At 38.2% G+C, this 22,707-nt stretch overlaps 1 pseudogene; it reads right to left on the reverse strand.

Annotated features, from left to right (window-relative positions):
• Positions 1–22,707, reverse strand: part of LOC147616627 (pentatricopeptide repeat-containing protein At2g27610-like) — a 298,789-nt pseudogene that overhangs the window by 213,037 nt on the left and 63,045 nt on the right.

The following is a 22,707-nucleotide window of genomic DNA, read 5'->3' on the forward strand; positions in this document are numbered from 1 at the left end:
GGGCTTGAATTAGGAGAGAGGAGAGATGAAATATCTCAATTTTTTAAGATTTAAAACTCCATTACACATGTGAAGTGTGCCTCATTCATGAGGGGAAAATCCTTATTGTGAGGTGTCAAAAATCAATTTTTTTAGCTTTTCCTTTGGTCCTTAGTCCACTCTTCATCTTATGTGAGTATTTACTCATTTTTGGGGGGATTTTCTTTATTTCTTCTATTTATCTTCTTCATAAATTTCGATGAATTTGATTGGCCCTTCAAAACCTTAATTTGAATTTTTTTTGAAAATCTGGACCCCTAGGATAAGGCCTCTTGAATAGATTATACTTGATTTCTAATGCACCTTCTGAAAATCTTTTTAAACTTTTGTTTCGAGGGAACTTATTTTAATAAGAAGAGATATTTTTACATCCAAAAATATTCAAAATTTGAATATTCTCTCTCTAGAATATTTTCTCTCTCTAGAATATTTTCTCTCTCTAGGTTAAAATAGGTAGAAACAAGATCTTTTATATTTCTGAAGAGGGATTTGATTACAGGGGAAAGATGTTGGACATCTTGAGAGGCTGGGTAGGAATCTTACATTCTCTCCCACTTGAAAAACGCAAGATGTCCTCATCTCACAAACTGGGGGTAATCTCGCAACAGTTCGTCGGCCCAAGTGGCATCTTCAAAAGGATAGAACTTCCATTTAACCAATCATTCTCTCATAATTCTATTCTTGAGAACCTTTTCGCGAACATCAAGGATTTCTTCAGGTTAGAGTTCCATCTGCCCTTGGGTTGAAGAAGTTAAGATTTCATCAAGCACATGATTCGGGCTTGGTATATACGTTTTAAGAAGGCTGACATGAAATACATTATGTACCTTGAGATGAGGAGGCAGAAGAAGCTCGTAGGCTAAGTCACCTACTTTCTTTGTAATCAGATATGGACACAATATCTGGGGGATAACTTCTTGTACTTCCCAAGAGATAGAGAACTTCTTTTGGGGCATACTCGAATGAAGACCATATCTGCTTCTTCAAATTCTCTGACTGTCCTCTTTTTATCTACATATAGCTTTTGTCTATCCTGGGTAGCTTTTATATCTTTACGAATTGCTTGCATCTACTGCTCCATGTCATCAAGCATCTGGTTGGACATCTCGACCCTAATCAATGGGTCGGACCAAGTTAATGGAGTTAAGCAATCTTATCCATACAAAGCTTTGAAAAGGCTCATCCCAATACTTCTATGATAAGAAGGGCGAACTCGACTAGGTGCAGATAGCTTAGCCACTTTCTTGGGTTCCCTGCCCCCACAGCATGACCGAAGTATATCTTTGATTACTTGGTTTACCCTTTCTGTTTGACCATTGGTCTCCAGGTGGTAAGCTGTGCTGAGATCCAAGAAAGTTCCTACTGCTTCAAAGAATGCAATCTAGAATCTTGACGTGAAGTTGGGGTCTCGATCACTTACTATTCTTCTAGGTAGGCCATGCAATCTGAAGATTTCCTTGAGAAACACTCTGGCCACATCCACTGCAGTGGTAGGTTTCTTTTACTGGAATCAGGTGGGCAACTTTGGTTAATCTATCAACTACCACGAAGATGGAATTGTAACCTGATTGCACTGAGGGTAATTCAGGAATAAAATCCATACTGATACATTCCCACTTCATCTGGGGGATGTCTAAAGGATGTAACTTCCCAGGCATTTTTACTCTCTCGGCCTTGACTTTCTGATAGGTCAGACATTGACGTACATGATTAAGCACATCCTTTTTTAGACCAGGCCAAAAGAAGCTTTTCTTCACAGACATGTAGGTTTTGATGAAACTTGGATGTCCTGCAATAAGGCTCTCATGGGCTTCATTCTTCAGAATTTATCCCTTGGTTCCCTCATCATTGGGAATGCATAGCCTGTGATTATAATACATAACTCCATCATCTAGGCTGTACCCTTGAACTCGGTTCAACTCCTGTGGAGTTTTGCTTTCCTACATAAGTAGGGTAGCAATAGGGCCAAAGAATCTATCCTACATGATCTTCTCTCTTACTTCAATAATCAAGGGATTTGACACTACAGTAATTGCAAGCAAGGAGGCTTTTCTGCCTGAGGGCATCTGCTACCACATTTTCTTTACCTGGGCAGTACTTGATTTCAAAATCAAATTCCTGCAGGGTCTGCATTCACCTTCTTTGGCGCATGTTGAGATCCTTCTGAGTGAAGATCCACTTTAAGCTCTGATGATCTGGCATCAAAGTGAATCTTTGACCCAGTAGGTAATGTCTCCACAAATTCAGGGCATATACTTCTGAAAGTAGTTCCAAGTCATGGACAGCATAATTCCTCTGATGTGTTCTTAGCTTTCGGGATTCATAGGCCACTGCATGACCTTCCTGTATGAGTGCACCTCCCAGAGCAAAACCACTGGCATCAGTTACTACCTCAAAGGGTAGAGAGAAATCTGGCAACTTCAAGACGGGATTGGTTACCAAGGCGGTCTTCAGCTTATCAAAAGCACTGTGGCACCTGGCAGACCATTGAAACGAAATATTCTTCTTGAGAAGATTAGTCAGGGGGGAAGCTATGAGAGCATAATTTGGTATAAAAATTCTATACCAACCAGTCAATCCCAAGAATCCTCTGACTTCTTTCACTATCTTTGGTTCAAGCCAATCTATGACTGCTTGGACTTTTGCAGAATCTGGAGAAATTCCATCTTTTGATACCAAAAAGCCCAAGTATTCGACATGGTTGGCAGAGAAAGTGCATTTGCTCTTTTTAGCAAAGAGTTGGTGCTTCCTTAGAATCTCAAGAACTTTTCTGACATGAGCTTCATGGTCAGCTGCATTCTTTGAGTAAATCAGAATATCATCAAAGAAAACAAGAACAAAATCATCCAAGTATTCTCTGAGAATGTCCTACATTAAGCAATTGAATGTCTTGAATTAAGCAATTAAATGTAGCTGGGGCATTTGTCAATCCAAATGGCATGACAATGAATTCAAAATGCCCATACCGAGTATTGATGGCTGTCTTCGGGATATCTTGCTCATTAATCTTGATCTGATAATACCCTGATTTGAGATCTATTTCTGTGAAGATCTGGGCGCCATTTAGCCTGTCTAGAAGCTCATCACTTCTGGGGATAGGATACTTATTCTTAATTGTCAGCTGATTGAGACCTCTGTAGTCCACACAGAGTCTTAGCGTTCCATCTTTCTTTTTCTGAAAGAGAACTAGCGCACCCCAAGGTGAAACACTGGGTCTTACAAACCCTTGTTCCAACAATTGTCTAAGTTGTTCCTTGAGTTCAATGGCTTCAGGAATTGCTACTAGCTGAGCTCTAGGGGTCAATTCTATCACATGATCTACTTCCCGAATTGGAGGCATCTTTGTTAGCTTTGCTGGGAATAAATCATCATAATCACTTTACCATTCAGGTTCTTTAGCTTTTAACTTTGAGTCTACCGGATTCATTTTGACAAGATAAATGCGCTGCTTCTTTCTAAGTCCTTTTAGTAACTTAGAAGCCTTTACTAACTGTAGACTTGGGGATCCTGAAATTTCGGTTCTTTGAACTTTGTTTCCGTGAAGGTCACGGAAGGAAATGGTTCCATTAGGATAGTGAATGTCAGCTTGATTTCTGTGGAGCCAATCCATTTCAAGGATCCTGTCAAAAACTCCCAAAGGTAGAACTCTGAACTCACAGTCAATTAAATTCCCATCTAGATTGAACTGAATACGATTTGTTTCAAGGTGAGTGAAAAGAATCTTTCCACTTGCCAATTCAACTTGCATAGGTTTCCCTGATTCTGGTGTGAGGGACCCTGATTGGACTGATAAGAAGGAGTTTGTCTCAGAACTTTGGGACCCTGGCTTCCTTGGCCCACAGAAGGAGAGGGGCAATCCTTAATCTGGTGCCCAAGTCCTTGACATCCAAAGCATCTGTTCTCGCTTCGAAGGTCTTCTCTTTGCATTCTAGAGAGAGCCGGAGTTTCGGAGAATGTACTTCGGGGGAAAGGTCTTTCTTCATCCCGTCTCCACATTCTGGTTAGGACCTTGGTGTCTCTTTAGAGGCAGAAAGTTGGAAGAACTTCTCGATGTCTGAAATCTCTCAAAGGATGAGGGAGCTCGCTTTGGCAGGACTTTTATGATGAAGGCTTTGGCAAAGTCCTTTGCCATTCTGACAGCTTCAGCCAGTTTTGATTTTCTTTTGAATACAATGAGTATATCTTAATTTCGTATCCCAAGACTTCTAGATCACAGTCTGGATTTCCAAGCAAAATTCCTCGAATTCTAAATTCTAAATCCTTATATCAAAATCAAAGGTCTCAACTTAGTTTCAGAATCGCTGGGTGATTTGAGTGTAGATTATGGGACTGGTCACATCATCATTTCTTGAAACTGACAAAGGAGTTATGTCTTGGTCATAATCTAATTCAGGTTTTGAGTCTTGAAAGGTTCTTCTTGAACTATCTTTATCAAAGGAAAATATTTCAATTACTACTTTACTGAATTTAAAACTAATCATTCACGAATTCCTATGAGGAATCATTTATCTAAAATTTTGATTTCGATAGTTTCACTGAATTTTCTCATTGTCATCTTAGAGAATATGAAACGGTAGGATTTTCTTTCACAGAGTATTTACTTAATCATTTACCAATTTTCAGGGGAATTAGGCATAGGAATAAAGAGAACTCTTATTTTGATATAAAAATAAAATTCTTTCATGCATCCTTTTATGCATAAAAATCGATATTAGTGAAAGTAACACTTTTACAATAAAAAATTTCTTTTATGCATTATGTTATGCATAAAAATCATTAATGATGAAAGTAACGCTTTTATAATAAAAAAATATTCTTTCATGCATACTATTATGCATAAAAATCAATAATGATAAAAGTAACACTTTTATAATTAAAAAAGTTTTCTTTTATGCATCCCTTTATGCATAAAAATCAATAATGATGAACATAACACTTTTATAATTAAAAAAAATATTCTTTCATGCATACTTTTATGCATAAAAATCAATAATGATAAAAGTAACACTTTTATAATAAAAAATATTCTTTCATGCATACTTTTATGCATTAAAATCAGTAATGGTAAAAGTAACACTTTTATAATAAAAAAATATTCTTTCATGCATACTTTTATGCATAAAAATCAATAATGATTAAAGTAACACTTTTATAATAAAAAATTCTTTTATGCATCCCTTTATGTATAAAAATCAATAATGATGAAAGTAACACTTTTATAATTAAAACAATATTCTTTTATGCATACTATATGCATAAAAATCAATAATGATAAAAGTAACACTTTTATAATTTAAAAAATATTCTTTTATGCATAAAAATCCATTTTGATGAAAGTAACACTTTCATAATAAAAAATATTATTCTTTTATACATAAAAATCCATTTTGATAAAAGTAACACTTTCATAATAATAAAATTATTCTTTTATGCATAAAACAATAATCAATATGCATCTTCTATGCATGAAAATGACACTTTTAGAATATAGAGACGATAGGGATTACTCTTTTAGAATAATAAAGGATAATACTTAATTCTATTTTTTTTTTAAAATTTACCATAATGTCTTTTGTATGGCTGACCATTTTTTAATTTTTCCTATGTATTTTTACTTAACAATTAATCTTAATTGGTTTTAGGCATTCTAAACTAAATAATTTTCTTACTTATTTTTACTTAACAATTAACCTCAATTGATTTTCCTACTTATTTTTACTTAACAATTAACCTCAATTGGTTTTAAGCATTCTAAACTAAACAATTTTTACTTTTAAAGGAGAAATAATATGAAAGTTTAATTCTAAATATTAGTTCACTTAACTAGGATAAATAAGGGCTGATTTTAAGAATGAGAGAGGGGGAAAGCCTTTCCACAAGGCATAGCATCCATTCATCACTTCAAACAACACAAAAATTAGAAAGCATAAAAAGAATAAAGAAAAATATAAAATTTCTAGCTTACATAAATTCTTGGGAGCTTTCCTTTGTCTTGATGGTTTGAAGGTTATACTCTTGTTTGTAACAAGAGTGGCCACAAATATTTAGAAGAGGGAAAGGTTAAAAACTAGTGAATTATTAAGAAATTCACAGTTCTTGGCTCTTGGGAGGAGTAGAGTAACAATGCATAAATACTATTATTTTTCAACAAAGGTGGAGGCTTCTATTTATAGGAAAAAGTGAGCTCCTAACCAAGCAAACTGATTCTAGAATTTTTCAAATCAGATTGGTCAATTTTTGACCATTTTTAGGCCAGTTTAGCTTACTTTTTGGAACTAGACTTGAATTAGGAGAGAGGAGAGATGAAATATCTCAATTTTTGAAGATTTAAAACTCCATTACACATGTGAGGTAGGTGCCCCATTGTGAGGTGTCAGAAATCTATTTTTTTAGCTTTTCCTTTGGTCCTTAGTCCACCACTCTTCATCTTATGTGAGTATTTCCTTTGGTCCTTAGTCCACCACTCTTCATCTTATGTGAGTATTTACTTATTTTTGGGGGGATTTTCTTTATTTTTGCTATTTATATTCTTCATACATTTGGATGAATTTGATTGGCCCTTCAAAACCTTAATTTGAAATTTTTCCAAAAATTGGGACCCCCTAGGATAAGGCCTCTTGAACAGATCACACTTGATTTCTAATGGACCTTCTGAAAATCTTTTTGAACTTTTGTTTCGGGGGAACTTATTTTAATAAGAAGAGATATTTTTCCATCCAAAAATATTCAAAATCTGAATATTCTCTCTCTAGAATATTTTCTCTCTCTAGGTCAAAATAGGTAGAAAGAAGATCTTTTATATTTTTGAAGAGGGATTTGATTACAGGGGGAAGATTTTGGACATCTTGAGAGGTTGGGGAGGAATCTTACAAAATCAGCTATAAAAGTTGAAATACAATCATCATTAGGGCATGCGGAGCATGTCATTAATGTATAACACAATGACCAATAAAACTTCCTTAGTCCTCTTAATATAGAGAGTATTGTCAATTGGGCTATTGCAAAAAACCCTGTGTAACCAAGTATGCATATATCTTTTTATACCATGCTTTGGGAGCCTGCTTTTAAGAATGTATAAAGCTTTGTTTAATTTGCATACTTTTGACTCCTAACTTTTTTGAACAAAACCACGAGGCTGAGATACATAGACCTCCTCATGCAAATCTCCATTCAAGAAAGCAATTTTGATATCCAACTAGCATAAATTCCTAATAACCATTCAAGAGAGGAGTTTTGATATCCAATTGACATACATTCTAACCTTCATGTGTTGCTAATGCAGTGATACTCCACATGGTAGTCATATGTAAAGAGAATGTGGGGGAGAGGGAGAGCTTCAAACCCTAGCAAGAAAACACACACACAAGAGAGAGCAAGACACAAGAGAGAGATGGATGGCTGAAGTTTCTTTTATCTTCTTCTTCTCTACTCAACCAACATAACATAAAGATAAGAGTACACACAATATGGGTTAGTACTCAACTACTACAACATACAAGGGTCGGTCCATAATGTGAACCCGACTAAATGAGCTCGTGCGCTATAACTATGCCAGACTCTAGTAATCCAAAATGGCTATCACATAGCCAATCATCCCACTGGCCGCATATCACCTATAATCTCACCAACCATGCCAGTGGTGTAGATGTGAAAGCTATCACCTAGGTGGGTCATCAATGTCCACCGTAGCACTAGTTGAGCTCGATATCTCAACACTCCCCCTCGAGCTCAACTCCACACATTGCACTCCAAGTAAGCTCCTAAACCTGTGGAGCTCCTTTGTGCCCAATGCCTTCGTGAAGATGTCAGCCACTTGATCCTCTGTGGTGACATATACCAGATCTACATCTCCTACTAGAACCTTCTCCCTGACAAAGTGATAATGCACCTCAATGTGCTTCATTCTAGCATGATATAGTGGGTTACTGGCCAAATGTATGCTGCTCATGTTGTCACAATATATGACAACTTCCATATCCACGGGCTCTCCCATGTCACCAAGTAGCTTCTGAAACCAAGCTACCTCACAAGTTGCCATAGCAGCACCCCTGTACTCTGCCTCTCTACTTAACAAGGCAACTATTGGCTGCTTCTTATTGCTCTAACTCATAGCAGCTTTCCCAAAATGAGAACATAAAATGACTGGTAGATCTCCTGTTTGCAATACTACCAGCCAAAGAAAGAAATTTAGTAAAATAGTAACTGAATTACCAAACCTTTTCGCGAAAGATAGTTCAGGAAAAATCTTATCTGACTCGAACCTTAATTTAGACTATGACCAGGACCAAACTCTTACGTCAATTTTGAGGAAAGAAAGTGTGAAGAAAAATACACTCAAAACTCCCGCCAAATCTGAAACTAAGTTTGAGGCCCTTCGAATTGATCTGTGGATCAAGGTTAAAGAATTCGAAGAATTCTGGTATGAAATTCTGAATTCTGATCAAGAAGTTTTGGGGATACTTACTCAAGAAATACTCCTTGTATTTAAAAGAAAATCAAACTAAAAACTTGCTTAGAAACTGTGTTTTCTTAAAGGACTGTGTTATGCCAGAATTTTGGAGGGAGCATTTGGTATATGTTTTTCTAAGGGAAGTTTGGTTGCAACAGCTATAGCGGGGGAGTGTTCAAAAAGGATGGCTCACACGGAAAAGCCTGCCTAGGTCTTAACCAGTCTCCGTTTGGTTGAAAAATGGTACCCTTCTGGTACGATGGACAAGGGCCGACGAAACAGTCCCTGAGTGAAGTGCCAGGACACCTAAGGAGGATTCTTAAGGGTTCTGACGAGGAGATGCACGGGCTCATGGTTCCTATGACACCCATGCATATGTCGTGGAAAAAAGTACCTTGGTTGCTCCTAGTGTGTTCACACACATCACTATCAAATATGGCTACAAATCCCTCCTACATTGATGATGTGAACATAGGGTGAGCTGGCACTAGAAGACCAGAGATGTGACATGCTCTTTGGACTTTTATAGGGAGCCCAAACTCGTCCCCAAAGGAAATTAGGTTTAAAGCTTTGCGAAAAGCTTAAAACTTCTCTTGTGGGAGAGAATTCATGAATAAATCTACCTAATTGCCTTGTGTTGGCACTTAAGCCAAACTGATTTCCCCATTTGTTGCTATGTAACTAGCAAACCTACATACAATTTCTAAGGAGCGGCACCCCTAGAGCTAAACCTTGTAGGTTTGAATAACATGTTACTATTTTGAAACAAACTCTCAAATCACAGTAAGACTTTAATAATCAAAACACATGGGATCAACCCTCTCAACATCCCAAGATAATCTAAACACCAAGTAACAAAGCTATACAGCAAGGTTGTTAGTGGACAACTCACATTATCTTGGCAGAGGCAATCTACTTACAATCTCTTGAGCCTTATCTATAAACCAAATTCAAAGTAGCCATATAGACTGGTTTCCTAATAACCAACCCCAATTAGTAGCCAACATCTCCATTTGAAACAATCAAACCCTATAGAGTACAGTCAAGGTTTAGAGCAACCTAAGTAGGATGAAATAATATGCAAGCAATAAAATCATGATAGCAAGAAATCATTCAAACATAGGACTAGCCCATCATGTGGAAGCATAATAAGGTTGCCATCTATGGTTGACTGTCTACAACCTCTGTGGCCAAACATGGGCCTAAAGAGAGAATTAGCATATTTATATTTCAAGAAAAAGCCTAGTCTAAAAATCAGAGCCAGGTAGCAAACAACTACAAAATTAGAGCCTTCAAGGCTATAGCTTTGTGTAAAAACCTATCTTTATGTAGGGAAACACGGTCAAAAACCCATGCTACCAATACTCATATATAAGGCAAATATCTTATCCTGACCAAGAGAGTCTCCAAATTTAGTCATAATAAACCAGTATACAACAACTGCCATGAATAGAAAACAACCCAAACATGGTTCCTGCATAGAGTTCAGGGCCAAGGGTGTTGGCTATATATAGAATGTCTCTATATATATCCCTAGGATCTCCTCTATATATACTCATCTATTGTGTGTATTCCACACACCTTTGGGGATGCATATGACGTGTGTATTTGGGGATGCATATGACGTGTCTCTCTCTCTCTCTCACGTTGGTTCAACATGGTATCAGAGCTGTAGCAGACCACGAGCGAGTATTTTCGTCATAGTTGACAAGGGAAATCGAATTAGAAGATTTGGCCCGCGTTATCTTCTTGGAAACGACGATACGATCAATTTTTGTATTCAGAATTTTGTCATTCGGAGACCGTACGACCAAGTTACGATTGATTTTCTGCAGTTGTCTTGGAAGATGACGATTTCTGTCTGCTCCTGTTCTTTGGCTTCTTGGAGGTGAGGAGGAGGTAGAGGAGGCTCTTGTTGTTCCTCTTCTTCTCTTTTGGTGTGTGTATATGCATATGTATGCATACGGTTGTGTATTATGAATAGAAGAAGAAGCGGTATACTTCTCAGTGTCGGGAGCAGCGCTTTCACAGAGGTAAGTGCTTACAGCTTTCTTTTATTGCTCAATTATGATAGAGATTGTGTGTATATGAGAGTGCATAGTGTGGGAGCACACACCCACAAGCTTTTGCATGCACACACAAGGAGACTCTGCCGGTGTGCCGTCGTAGAGAAGGTCATCTTCATCGTGTAAGCTCGCACGAGATGCTTGCGTGAGGAGAGAGAAACAAAGGAAGAGGCTTCCCGAATCCATAAGAGGTATTTTGGTGATGCTTATTGTTGTTTTAGGGTTTGATTATGCTCAGCCTTGCTTCCCCTACCCATCTCTATCACTTCATCTCCATGAAACATGCGGTCTAAGTACTATGCAAGCAGGAAGGGGAAGAGAGAGGAACAAAGGAAGGGCTGTCTCAAGGCCGAGTTTTGTGATGAGGATTCTTCCTCTACTCTCTTATGATTTTTTTAATACATATCCATACTCCTCTTACCTAACTACATCATCATCTGTGGCATATGAGAAGAATAGCAGTGAAAGGTGTTTTTTTCGGCAGGCTCAGGGGGCTGTTTTGCAGAGGGCATAACTTTCTGTAGGAATGTTGGATTTCAAAGATTTTTAAATCAAAATGTAGCCCTGATTAATCTCTACAACTTTTGTGAGATGCAAATTTTCTGGTTTGGTCATCTTCATGCTCAAAAATTCGCCGCAAAAACCGGCAGAGAGCGGTTTTGGCAGTTTTGCAAGGAAATTTGATTTTTTGCCATTTTGGGGGTGGATTTTTGGAGGTCCTCCACTACTTTTTTGTAGGGGGTCCAAAGAGACAAAGTTGTTCATTTTGTTTCCCTCTACAACTTTGAGGGGGTAGAGGGTGGTTTTGTGGTGTAAATTGAACATTGGGGAGCCTAAGAGGAGATATGGGAAGGGTCCCTACGGGAAAAGTCGGACTTAGCATTTTTTTAGTTGTTTCTAGTTAGGAAAGTTGAGTAGTGAGTTAAGTATTATTCCTTGCAGTAAAGTATGATCAATGTGCTATGGAAAACGGTATGCTAAGGTGTTGTTGCATGAGATCATGCATGGTTGAGATTATGGTTGAGGGTGGAAACCCACATGATTATGATGTGATGTAAGTTTGCAGGTTTATTGATGGCGATCGGCAAAGGTCCGATAGTGAGAATTGTATTCCTGATTGGCATGCATAAGGGTATATATGATTGATATTGATATGCTGATGGGTTGCAGGCTCATTTGTTTGTGATCGGCTGAGGTCCGATAGTGGAAATTGTATTCATGATTGCTATTGGTTGTACCCTGATTGTTGAGCACTTGTGGTATGCATGAGCATATGGTTTGACTAGGCTGCAGAGTCTGAATTGCATTGTGGAACTCTTCTGTGTCGATGTGGTTGTTGTCAAGCAACCACTGCCACGTTTCATACTCGGTGTGGCTCTCCCGATACCGCACCGCCTCTCAAGTTGGCCGCGACATGGTGATATTGTAAAACTTATCCTTCCATGCATCTTTTCCGCCGGACCCATAGTGCGTGGGTGTTTGGCGCACCCTTGCATCCCTTTGTTGGGAGTGTGCTCGTTGCCCCGCCGCCTGCTCGTTCATCTTCTCTTCCATCGCCATCTCCCACTCTACGTCGTGGACTTGGCCAGGGCGATGATTATGGTCAGGGTCTTCGATGGCCTTGCCTTACATTGATCGTGACTTATGCCATGGTCTGTGCTAGCTAGAAGAATCACATGATTAAGCTTGGACGTTCATAATGTATTTATTGACAATCCAAGGTCTTACCACATGATGGTAATTATGCCTTTCTTTTCGATCGACTGCTGATGATATGTATATGGATTTTGTTCATCCTGCCTCGGTGATGATCTGATTGTTTTATCTTATGACTTCAGAATCGTTACAGTTACTTTCTCATGGTCATCTCGGCGATGATCTGATCGTTTTAACTCATGACTTAGGAATCGTTATAGTTACTTGCTCATGGTCATCTCGGTGATGATCTGATTGTTTTATCTTATGACTTTAGAATCATTACAGTTACTTGCTCATGGTCATCTCAGTGATGATCTCATTATCCTTTTATCTCGGTGGTGATGTTGATCTCTCGTTTGATTGTTCTCACAAGGAAGTTGTGTATTTGTTCTTTCTATAGCTTCGAGGAAGTTTGTCTTGTGCGTAAAGAGGACTTTATTGATGCTTAGCATGTTGTTACTACTCGAGAGGCTTTGTAAGCATGCAACTATTTCTCGGGAGCCTTTGTAAGAAATAGTTAAAGGTGCCATGTGTTCTACCTTTTCTTGTTACATTACAACTAGTCTCACGGACTTGACAATTATTATTTTAAGCATGCAAGCCTCGGTGATTCTGACAGGTTTGGTGAGTTTGTAATTTTAGTGCCTTGGTATGATGCCATGGTGGTGATGGTTACACATTTTATCGATATATGTATATGTGTTCATTGCATTGATGTAATTCACTCACTACAATCCATGATGCCATGGTGTTGTTCCATGATGATGGTTACATGTTTCGTGTTCCATGATGATGGTTACATGTTTCGTGCGATGATGGTTGACTATGTTTCCATGGATTGTATCCATGATGCCATGGTGTTGTTCCATGATGATGGTTAACATGTTTCATCGATGATGGTTGACTATGTTTCCATGGATCGTTGTTCCATGATGATGGTTATATGTTTCGTTGATGTTGGTCATTCCAAGCTATATGTTGTGTTGATGTTGGTCATTCCAAGCTACATGTTTTGTTGATGGTTCATTTGGCTAATCTATATTGGTTGATTGTGTTTCCATGGATTTTATCCATGATGCCATGGTGTTGTTCCGTGAGGATGGTTACATGTTTCGTGAATGATGGTTGACTACATTTCCATGGATTGTTACCATGATGCCATGGTCATTGGATGCCCCATTTCTTGGCTTTGGCTCATCAGATTGACTAGGTTTATTTAAGTCTATCAATGTCTTTTATGGTCGACAATGCAATCATGCAGGTCTAAATGGCTATAATGGTGGTCAAGTCTTGGAATTCAATCTATGGCAACTAACAAGAAATTCTGTACGAGCATATTTCCCGAGAGGTTTGATTTCTCGTCCTATCAGCTTATGAGGTTTATGTTCACATCATGTCATCCTGGCTACATATTGCCTACGGATGTCAAAGGTTTGATTTCTCATTCCGTCATCTTATGAGGTTTACTATCCTGATTGTGAATGTCACACGTTTGATTTCTCGGCCTATCATCTTATGCGGTTTACTTTCAAGTACGTCATGTCAGAGATTTGCTTTTTCGTCCTGTCAGAGGTGTCTACATCCTAATTGTTGTTTCATGTCAGAGGTTCGCTTTTTCATCATGTCTGGTCATCCTACCTATGGACGTCAGAGGTTTGATTTCTCGTCTGTCATCTTATGAGGTTTACTTTCATATCATGTCATCTTCGAGATTTGATCCAAGTTATAGTTGTCTCATTATCTTGACTCATAATATTGGAGGTTTGATCTTATGTCATAGATTTTTCCCATGGCAAAGATATGATTCTAGCTTTCCATGATATCCTTACTAACTAGTGTCATTTCCTATTTTAGTGTTTATTGACAGGTCAATCTTCCAAGTCAACTTCTCCAAGTAACCAGATTCTCTCACCAAATCTAGTTCATTTGCCATTGATTGGATGATCTTCCACAAGTTGACATTGCCATGCATGTCCTTGCGGATGGACTATATTCCTAAGCAACCATATAATAGATACCTTTATGTCTTTTTCTTTATGTACATCTTTTCGTGTACATCTCATATTTCTATAACAAAATTATGGTTTTCCATTTGTTATGGAGACTTCTTCCATATTACAGGGTTTATGGATCAGGATTGTATTTGGATATTGTTGAGCTTCAATATAGATAAGAGACTACAAAAATATTATTTGGCATCGTCACGAAGATAGACTCGCACCCAACCTACATGAATGGATCAAGACAACATGAAGATGGATGACCTTCAAAGCCTTCACGGCTATTGTGCACATAAGAGTGATGAAGTATATATGGGAGTGATGTAGCTCCTTCATGGCTATTGTATATATGGGAGTGATGTAGCTCCTTCATGGATATTGTATATATGGGAGTGATGTAGCTCCTTTGTAGCCTTCATGGCTATTGTATATATGGGAGTGATGTAGCTCCTTCGTAGCCTTCATGGCTATTGTATATATGGGAGTGATGTAGCTCCTTTGAATAATACTTATGAAGTATATATGGGAGTGATGTAGCTCCTTCGTAGCCTTCATGGCTATTGTATATATGGGAGTGATGTAGCTCCTTTGAATAATACTTTGTAACTATAAAATAATTTAATATAGCGGTAGGTGTATATAGAGCTGTGGGTTTTTCCCTTGAGCCCCCAAGGGTTTTTTCATCCACAGTTAGAGACCCTTCTTTGAGCGGGGGTGTTGGCTATATATAGAATGTCTCTATATATAGCCCTAGGATCTCCTCTATATATACTCATCTATTGTGTGTATTCCACACACCTTTGGGGATGCATATGACATGTCTCTCTCTCTCTCTCACGTTGGTTCAACAAAGGGAGTCTCCAAATTTAGTCAAAACAAACCAATATACAGCATCTGCCATGAGTAGAAAATAACCCAAACATGGTCCCTGCATAGAGTTCACGATTAAGTCTAGGCCAGGTAGAGAGCATGCATGGATAGTAATATATGTATATTTTGAGTTACTTAATTATCCTCAACCTATCAATTGTAGACCAATCATGTGTACAATATTCCATATAAATCAAATGTGTGAAAAATCCCATTATGAGTTGAAACCAGAGGTCAACGACGAAGAAAAGCATTAGGGACAGGTTATATCCAGATCATCATACCCTAGTATCATTTCCTTATATACAAAGGTATTATGGACAAAATAACATAAAATAGAAACACATAGAGCCATGGTAGCTCATAACCATATGTAGCACATATTTAGTATGAGAAGATGTAGTCCAAACATAGTGATGATCATGGCCAAAATGAATGAACCCATATTCATAACCATGTGTATTCACGGTTCAAAGCACCATTCTTTTATTTTTCTCCTCAAATATTTATCATGTAGAAAAATTAAAATAGAGCTTTGATCTAGCAATATTCAAATCCAAAATAGACAATGATTCCCATGAATATAGTTACATAGATTAGTTTAATTACTTGCAAAATTCCAACTTATTTAGGTAGACAAATTATGAAAAAACAGTGTTTTTCTTGAGTATTTGTGTACCTGGGCAGAAAGACCCTTGCCTTTGGACCCCTTGCAAAGGCAAGGGTGAGAGACATAGTGTAAATCTCAATAAGAAGGCAGATAGGCTAAGTGAGTTAAAGAACTCACCTCTATTGTAATATAAAGGTCATGACTGAGGCAGAGCAAAGAAGTCTTCCATCTTCATCATAACAGTTGGTGCCACAAAAATGTTACTACCCATCACCATCTCTTGTAGGATTATGATGAACATTTGTGTACCAAGTCATGAATATTGACATAATAGAGTCGCACCAGCAAGATAGAGGCCTCATGTTAAAAAGTTACAGAAGTACAGAACCCTAGATACTCTGAGAAAAAACCCGCTATTGTGTTTCCCTAAGGCCCAATGAGCCCAAATTCAAGGGCAAGTTTCCATAGGGTCTAATGAGCCTGTGAGATCCCTGTTCCCACCGAGCAACGGATTCGGGGTACTAGTAGCCGAAGTAGCACTTCTCGCGCGGGAAAGGGGTCCCACACTCGGGGCCTCACCCACGGATATCCGGATAAGAGAGTAATCCGTCGGTTGTTCCAAAACCGAACCCGGAAAAACTTCCTTTACCGAAAAGCACGGGCGATTCCACCAGGATAACTTTTTACTCTAACGTACTCAAGATCATTTCTGATCAAACTGATCCAATTGCATCTATAAGATATTTGGTCGGATCAAGAAAGAAACTTGCACTTGGATCATTGGGATCAACGCTTTTTTCCCCATTCAAGAGGCACAACCGTTGATTCAGATCCATGTCCGGTTTCAGAAAACAACTCTTACTCCTTGTTCTAATATCTTCCTCGACGCACGCATGGGTATCCTAGGCGACCGAGAGCCCGAGCACCGTATGGTCAGCACCCAATAGGATCCTTCGCAGGTGACCTAGCGCTTCACTCATAGGCCGCTTCCTTGGTCCCTCATCCACCGTACCGGAAGCTCACCATTTTAATCGAACCGAGGCTGGTCAAGACCTCGGTCGACCTTGCTACGCGAGATGTCCTCCATTGACTCTCCGTTAGCAGTTGCAACTTTATCAGTTAGGTCTCCACGACCTTAATCACAAGACGGTCAAAATGCTTCCCCAACATTCTTGACATAAAACAGCCATTTACAAACAGCATTTACAAACAATTTACAAATACAAGACAACTCTTTTTCTTAAGATCCAATTTATTCTGGGGTTCCTTATATTCTGGTCAACCCAACAGATTACGGGGATAATTATCCCTTATATAGAACTCATCATTAAATAACAATTCATTCAGATCATATCATTCATATCTTTAACACGATGATGGTCCATTATACTGAAAATTTTCCTTCTGAACATTCCTCCACAGGAATTTTAGTTAAGCAAGTTCTCAATTTGTCATCCCTTAACTTAATCTACCATCTCAAGTGTTAACAGTAGCAATCTGACAGCACAATCCACTAATCTCATAGTGATTTGCTGAAATCATTATTATCATTCTAGTTATGAATATTATCACTGGGACTCGTCCCATTCATCCTCATTGTGGTTTCACTCAGCTTATTACATTTTAACTAAATTTCAGAAATCATTCTAGGTTAAAATAGTTAGAAACAAGGTCTTTATATTTCTGAAGAGGGATTGATTACAGGGAAAGATACTAGACATCAAAAAGGGGGTGGGGGAGGAATCTTTTATTCTATCCCACTTAAAGAACGCGAGATGTCCTCATCTCGCAAACTAGGGTAATTTCGCAAGATGCACGAATATGAGACTTAGAGAAAAATTTTAATCAAGATTAACCACCAAGAAAAGTCTCAAAGAGAGTAAGATAAGAACAAGATTTAAACTTTATTCATTCTCGGAACTTATACAGTAAAGATAGAAGAACTCTTTACACTTCCATAAACCCGTCCATCATATGGTCACAAAAGCAGCACGCACAAAAGCAGCACTCTCACAAGCTGCACAAGTATAAGGTAACTCATCTATGGGAATAATTCTGTTGGTTATTGCCGCATCTATCTCAGTGGTATGAGGTGATCTAACAAAAGGACCTCTGAGAGGCAAGCCAAAAACGGGGTAAAGGCATATCTTCTCATGAGGAAGAAAACACGCCAGTAAGAAGACCCGCTCAGAAAACCCAAGATGCCTTGATCTCATGACGCAGTAGTATCGGGGACCCAAACCCAAAGCTTCAATAACCATGGCTAAGCGGACATTGGTATGAAAGTGCTGCTGACCCCAGGGTGTTACCCTAGTTATGTCTTGATAGGTCCGCCATTTGGTCTGAGCTACAGAAGTTCCCAAGTGAGGGAAAAGTGAGCGCTCATACTGTTCTATAAAATCCTTCTTCACAGACTCACTTGCGTCTTGAAGGTGAGGAATCATTATGGATAAAACTAATTCTTGTTGCCAAGCCATGAAGGAGATTAAGAAAGAAAGAAAGGAGATCGATGGGAGTAAGATTACTGTGAACGATAAGTAAAAGTTACGACTTATATAAAGAAAGGAGCTAGCGTAACTTAGAAGCCAACGGTAACTTGCCACTGAAGTTTTACCGTCTTTCCATGATTTGGGTTTGGCACATTTTTCTATAGAAGGCATTCAGAACTTTGAGATGAGGAGATAAAACAAGTTCGTAAGCTAAATCACCTACTTTCTTTGGTCCACAATATCTGGGAGATAACTTCTTATACTTCCCAAGAGATAAAGAACTTCTTTTGGGCCGTACTCGAATGAAGACCAAAACCTTGATATCCAAAACATCGATTCTCACTTCTGAACTCATTGTTCTGAATCCTTAAAACAGGTGGGACTCTTGAGAAGTATTCAGGGAAAAGGTTCTTCCTTTTTTAAACAGAATCTTTCTTTTATTTTAGAGAGAGAATAATTATAAGATCAAAAAGGGAGATTCTTACTCCTGTACACCTCGAAGGCTGGGGGAGAATCTTACATTCTACCCCACTTGAAAAGTGCGAGATGTCCTCATCTCGCAAGGTAGAGGACAACTCTTTTTCTTAAGATCCAATTTATTCTGGGGTTCCTTATATTCTGGTCAACCCAACAGAATACGGGGATAATTATCCCTTATATAGAACTCATCATTAAATAACAATTCATTCAGATCATATCATTCATATCTTTAACACGATGATGGTCCATTAGACTGAAAATTTTCCTTCTGAACATTCCTCCACAGGAATTTTAGTTAAGCAAGTTCTCAATTTGTCATCCCTTAACTTAATCTACCATCTCAAGTGTTAACAGTAGCAATCTGACAGCACAATCCACTAATCTCATAGTGATTTGCTGAAATCATTATTATCATTCTAGTTATGAATATTATCACTGGGACTCGTCCCATTCATCCTCATTGTGGTTTCGCTCAGCTTATTACATTTTAACTAAATTTCAGAAATCATCATTTTTCAATCAGAATCCAAATCAATTTCATCAGTTCCCAAACATAATTAAAAATCATATCAACCACATTCGAATTCATCATCTGGATAGCATTAACGCTTATAATTTCAAGTCTTAGATTTACTCGTATATACTGTCAGTAAAGAGCTGCAGTATACTCTCGGTATATACGGGTAGTCACGGCCCTTGGAATTATAAGGTAAATACCATCATATCTAGGCCTCAAGCAAGTCAGGGATTCTATATAATTACGATATTTCCATCTGAAGACCCAATTACCAAATTACGAATTGCAGTTTGAATATCAAATTGTATGAATTATATCACACAATTATAACCTTTTTGTGCTTCTTGATAAATTTTTGACATATTTGGTTTCTCAGTTGATCTTTATTAGCCAAATGCTCTAATACCAACTGTGAGATCCCTGTTCCCACCGAGCAACGGATTCGGGGTACTAGCAGCGGAAGTAGCACTTCTCGCGCGGGATAGGGGTCCCACACTCGGCGCCTCACCCACGGATATCCGGATAAGAGAGTAATCCGTCGGTTGTTCCAAAACCGAACCTGGAAAAACTTCCTTCACCGAAAAGCACAGGCGATTCCACCAGGATAACTTTTTACTCTAACGTAGTCAAGATCATTTCTGATCAAACTGATCCAATTGCATCTATAAGATATTTGGTCGGATCAAGGAAGAAACTTGCACTTGGATCATTGGGATCAACGCTTTTTTCCCCATTCAAGAGGCACAGCCGTTGATTCCTATCCATAGAACAATTACTGTCCGGGATTTACTTTATCTATCGTAATAACAAAAGTTGAGTCTCGATTTATGGATCCATCAGTCCAGCCTAACCCCATCCAATCCCATGGGTTAGCCAACCGCCCAACCACTGTAGTGATGGGATCCAATTTGGAATTTGGTTAGGTTTTGTCCCGGGTACCAAGGAAAAGAGTTCCAAGGCCCTCTAGCCGGAAGTTCATGCAAACATAAAACTAGCCACACCACTTACACACCCAATATGAAATTGCCTTTTTCTTAGCATCAGCTAACTTTAAAACAATCCTTTAATGAAACCATAGTACCACTGATCACAATCTTCCAATTTATCCGGTTGATTCATAATTTCCCATCATTCCTTCATTAGAGTATCTATGGCATCATTGGCAAGTAGAACGCTCACCACCTGTCCACTCAGGGGCCTTTTCAATAGTTCCTAGCCCATAATACTCGGCAATATAATCACTTATAAAAATCAAGATGGACTCTCGTTGAAGATCAGCAAGATCAACCAACAGATCCATAAAAAGAGCCATGGACTCATCCATTGAAGACCAGCAAGGTCAATCAACCAAATCTATGCCCGGTTTCAGAAAACAACTCTTACTCCTTGTTCCAATATCTTCCTCGATGCACGCGTGGGTATCCTAGGCGACCCAGAGCTCGAGCACCGTATGGTCAGCACCCTCTAAGATCCTTCGCAGGTGACCTAGCGCTTCACTCATAGGCCGCTTCCTTGGTCCCTCATCCACCGTACCGGAAGCTCACCATTTTAATCGAACCGAGGCTGGTTAAGACCTCGATCGACCTTGCTACGCGAGATTTCCTCCATTGACTCTCTGTCAACAGTTGCAACTTTATCAGTTAGGTCTCCACGACCTTAATCACAAGACGGTCAAAATGCTTCCCCAGCATTCTTGACATAAAACAGCTATTTACAAACAGTTTACAAATACAATTTCTATATTAACTCTCATTTTTCCACATTATCCCTCATTAATCCACATTACTTATTCCACATTCCATTTATATGTGTACTCATCCAATCACATCATTTTCCATCTCTTCACTTCAGATTCCTTCACATCACATATCATATATTCACATCCATATCCACATCTATACATCCACATCCACATCCACAATCACATCCATACATCCACATCCACATCATCATCCACATTCACATCCATACATCCATATCCACATCCATACATCCACATCCACATCCACATTCACATCCATACATCCACATCCACATCCACATTCACATCCATACATCCACATCTACATGCTTACCTCCATTTTCACATCCTCATTTATACATCCACATCCCATATCCACATTCATATATACACATCCACATCCACATTCACATCCATACATCCACATCTACATGCTTACCTCCATTTTCACATCCTCATTTATACATCCACATTCATACATACACATCCATATCCACATCCATACATCCACATCCACATGCATACATCTACTATCACGTCCTCATTCATACATCCACATCCACATCCACATTCCCATTCACATCTATACATCCACATCTACATCCACATACATACATACATCCACATCCACATTCCACATTCACATCTATACAACCACATCTACATCCACATTCACATCTATACATCCACATCTACATCCACATTCACATACATCCACATCCACCTTCCCATTCACATCTATACATCCACATCTACATCCACATACATACATACATCCACATCCACATTCCACATTCACATCTATACAGCCACATCTACATCCACATTCACATCTATGCATAAATATCTTCATGCATACATCCCTTTCCACATTCATACATCCACACTCCCATCTCCACATCCACACATTCACACATCCACACTCCCATCTCCACATCCACACATCCACATACATACATCCATTTCCACATTCCCATTCATATAACCCCATATGCCTTCACATCTAATCTTTTACATCACATCCATTCTCGCCCTATCACAACCCATATACATCTTATCCTATCACATACACTTCTTACCTCATATACACTTCTTACCTCATCCCATACACATCTTATCAAATCTTAATTCATCTTATCACCTCATAACTTATTTCATAAGCATCTTATCACCTCTTGTCACATCTTATACACCTCTTATCACATCCTATCACATCTCATATCTATTTATAGAATACAAGAGAATTCTTATATTTGATATAAGATCTCTTTACACATTTATTTATGCATAAATTCTATTTAAGGAAATTAATACTTTCGAAGTAAAAATCAATCTTTTATGCATCTTCTTATGCATAAATTCAATTTGGTAGGAATTACACTTTTAGAATAAAAGAATTTCTCTTATGCATCTAAGTTATGCATAAAATCCATTTATGATGAAAATCACACTTTTAGTATAAAAGAATATCTTTTATGCATACCTCTATGCATGAAATCCAAATATAATAAAAGTCACACTTTTAAAATAAAATAATCAACTTTTATGCATACCTTTATGCATGAAATTCAAATATAATAAAAGTCACACTTTTATAATAAAATAATCAACTTTTATGCATACCTCTATGCATGAAATCCAATTATGATAAAAGTAACACTTTTACAATAAAATAATCATCTTTTATGCATACATCTATGCATGAAATCCAAATATGATAAAAGTAACACTTTTATCATAAAATAATC

Source organism: Cibotium barometz, chromosome 38 (assembly GCF_041138505.1).
Source record: "Cibotium barometz isolate CiBa-2024 chromosome 38, ASM4113850v1, whole genome shotgun sequence".
Taxonomy (NCBI): Eukaryota; Viridiplantae; Streptophyta; class Polypodiopsida; order Cyatheales; family Cibotiaceae; genus Cibotium; species Cibotium barometz.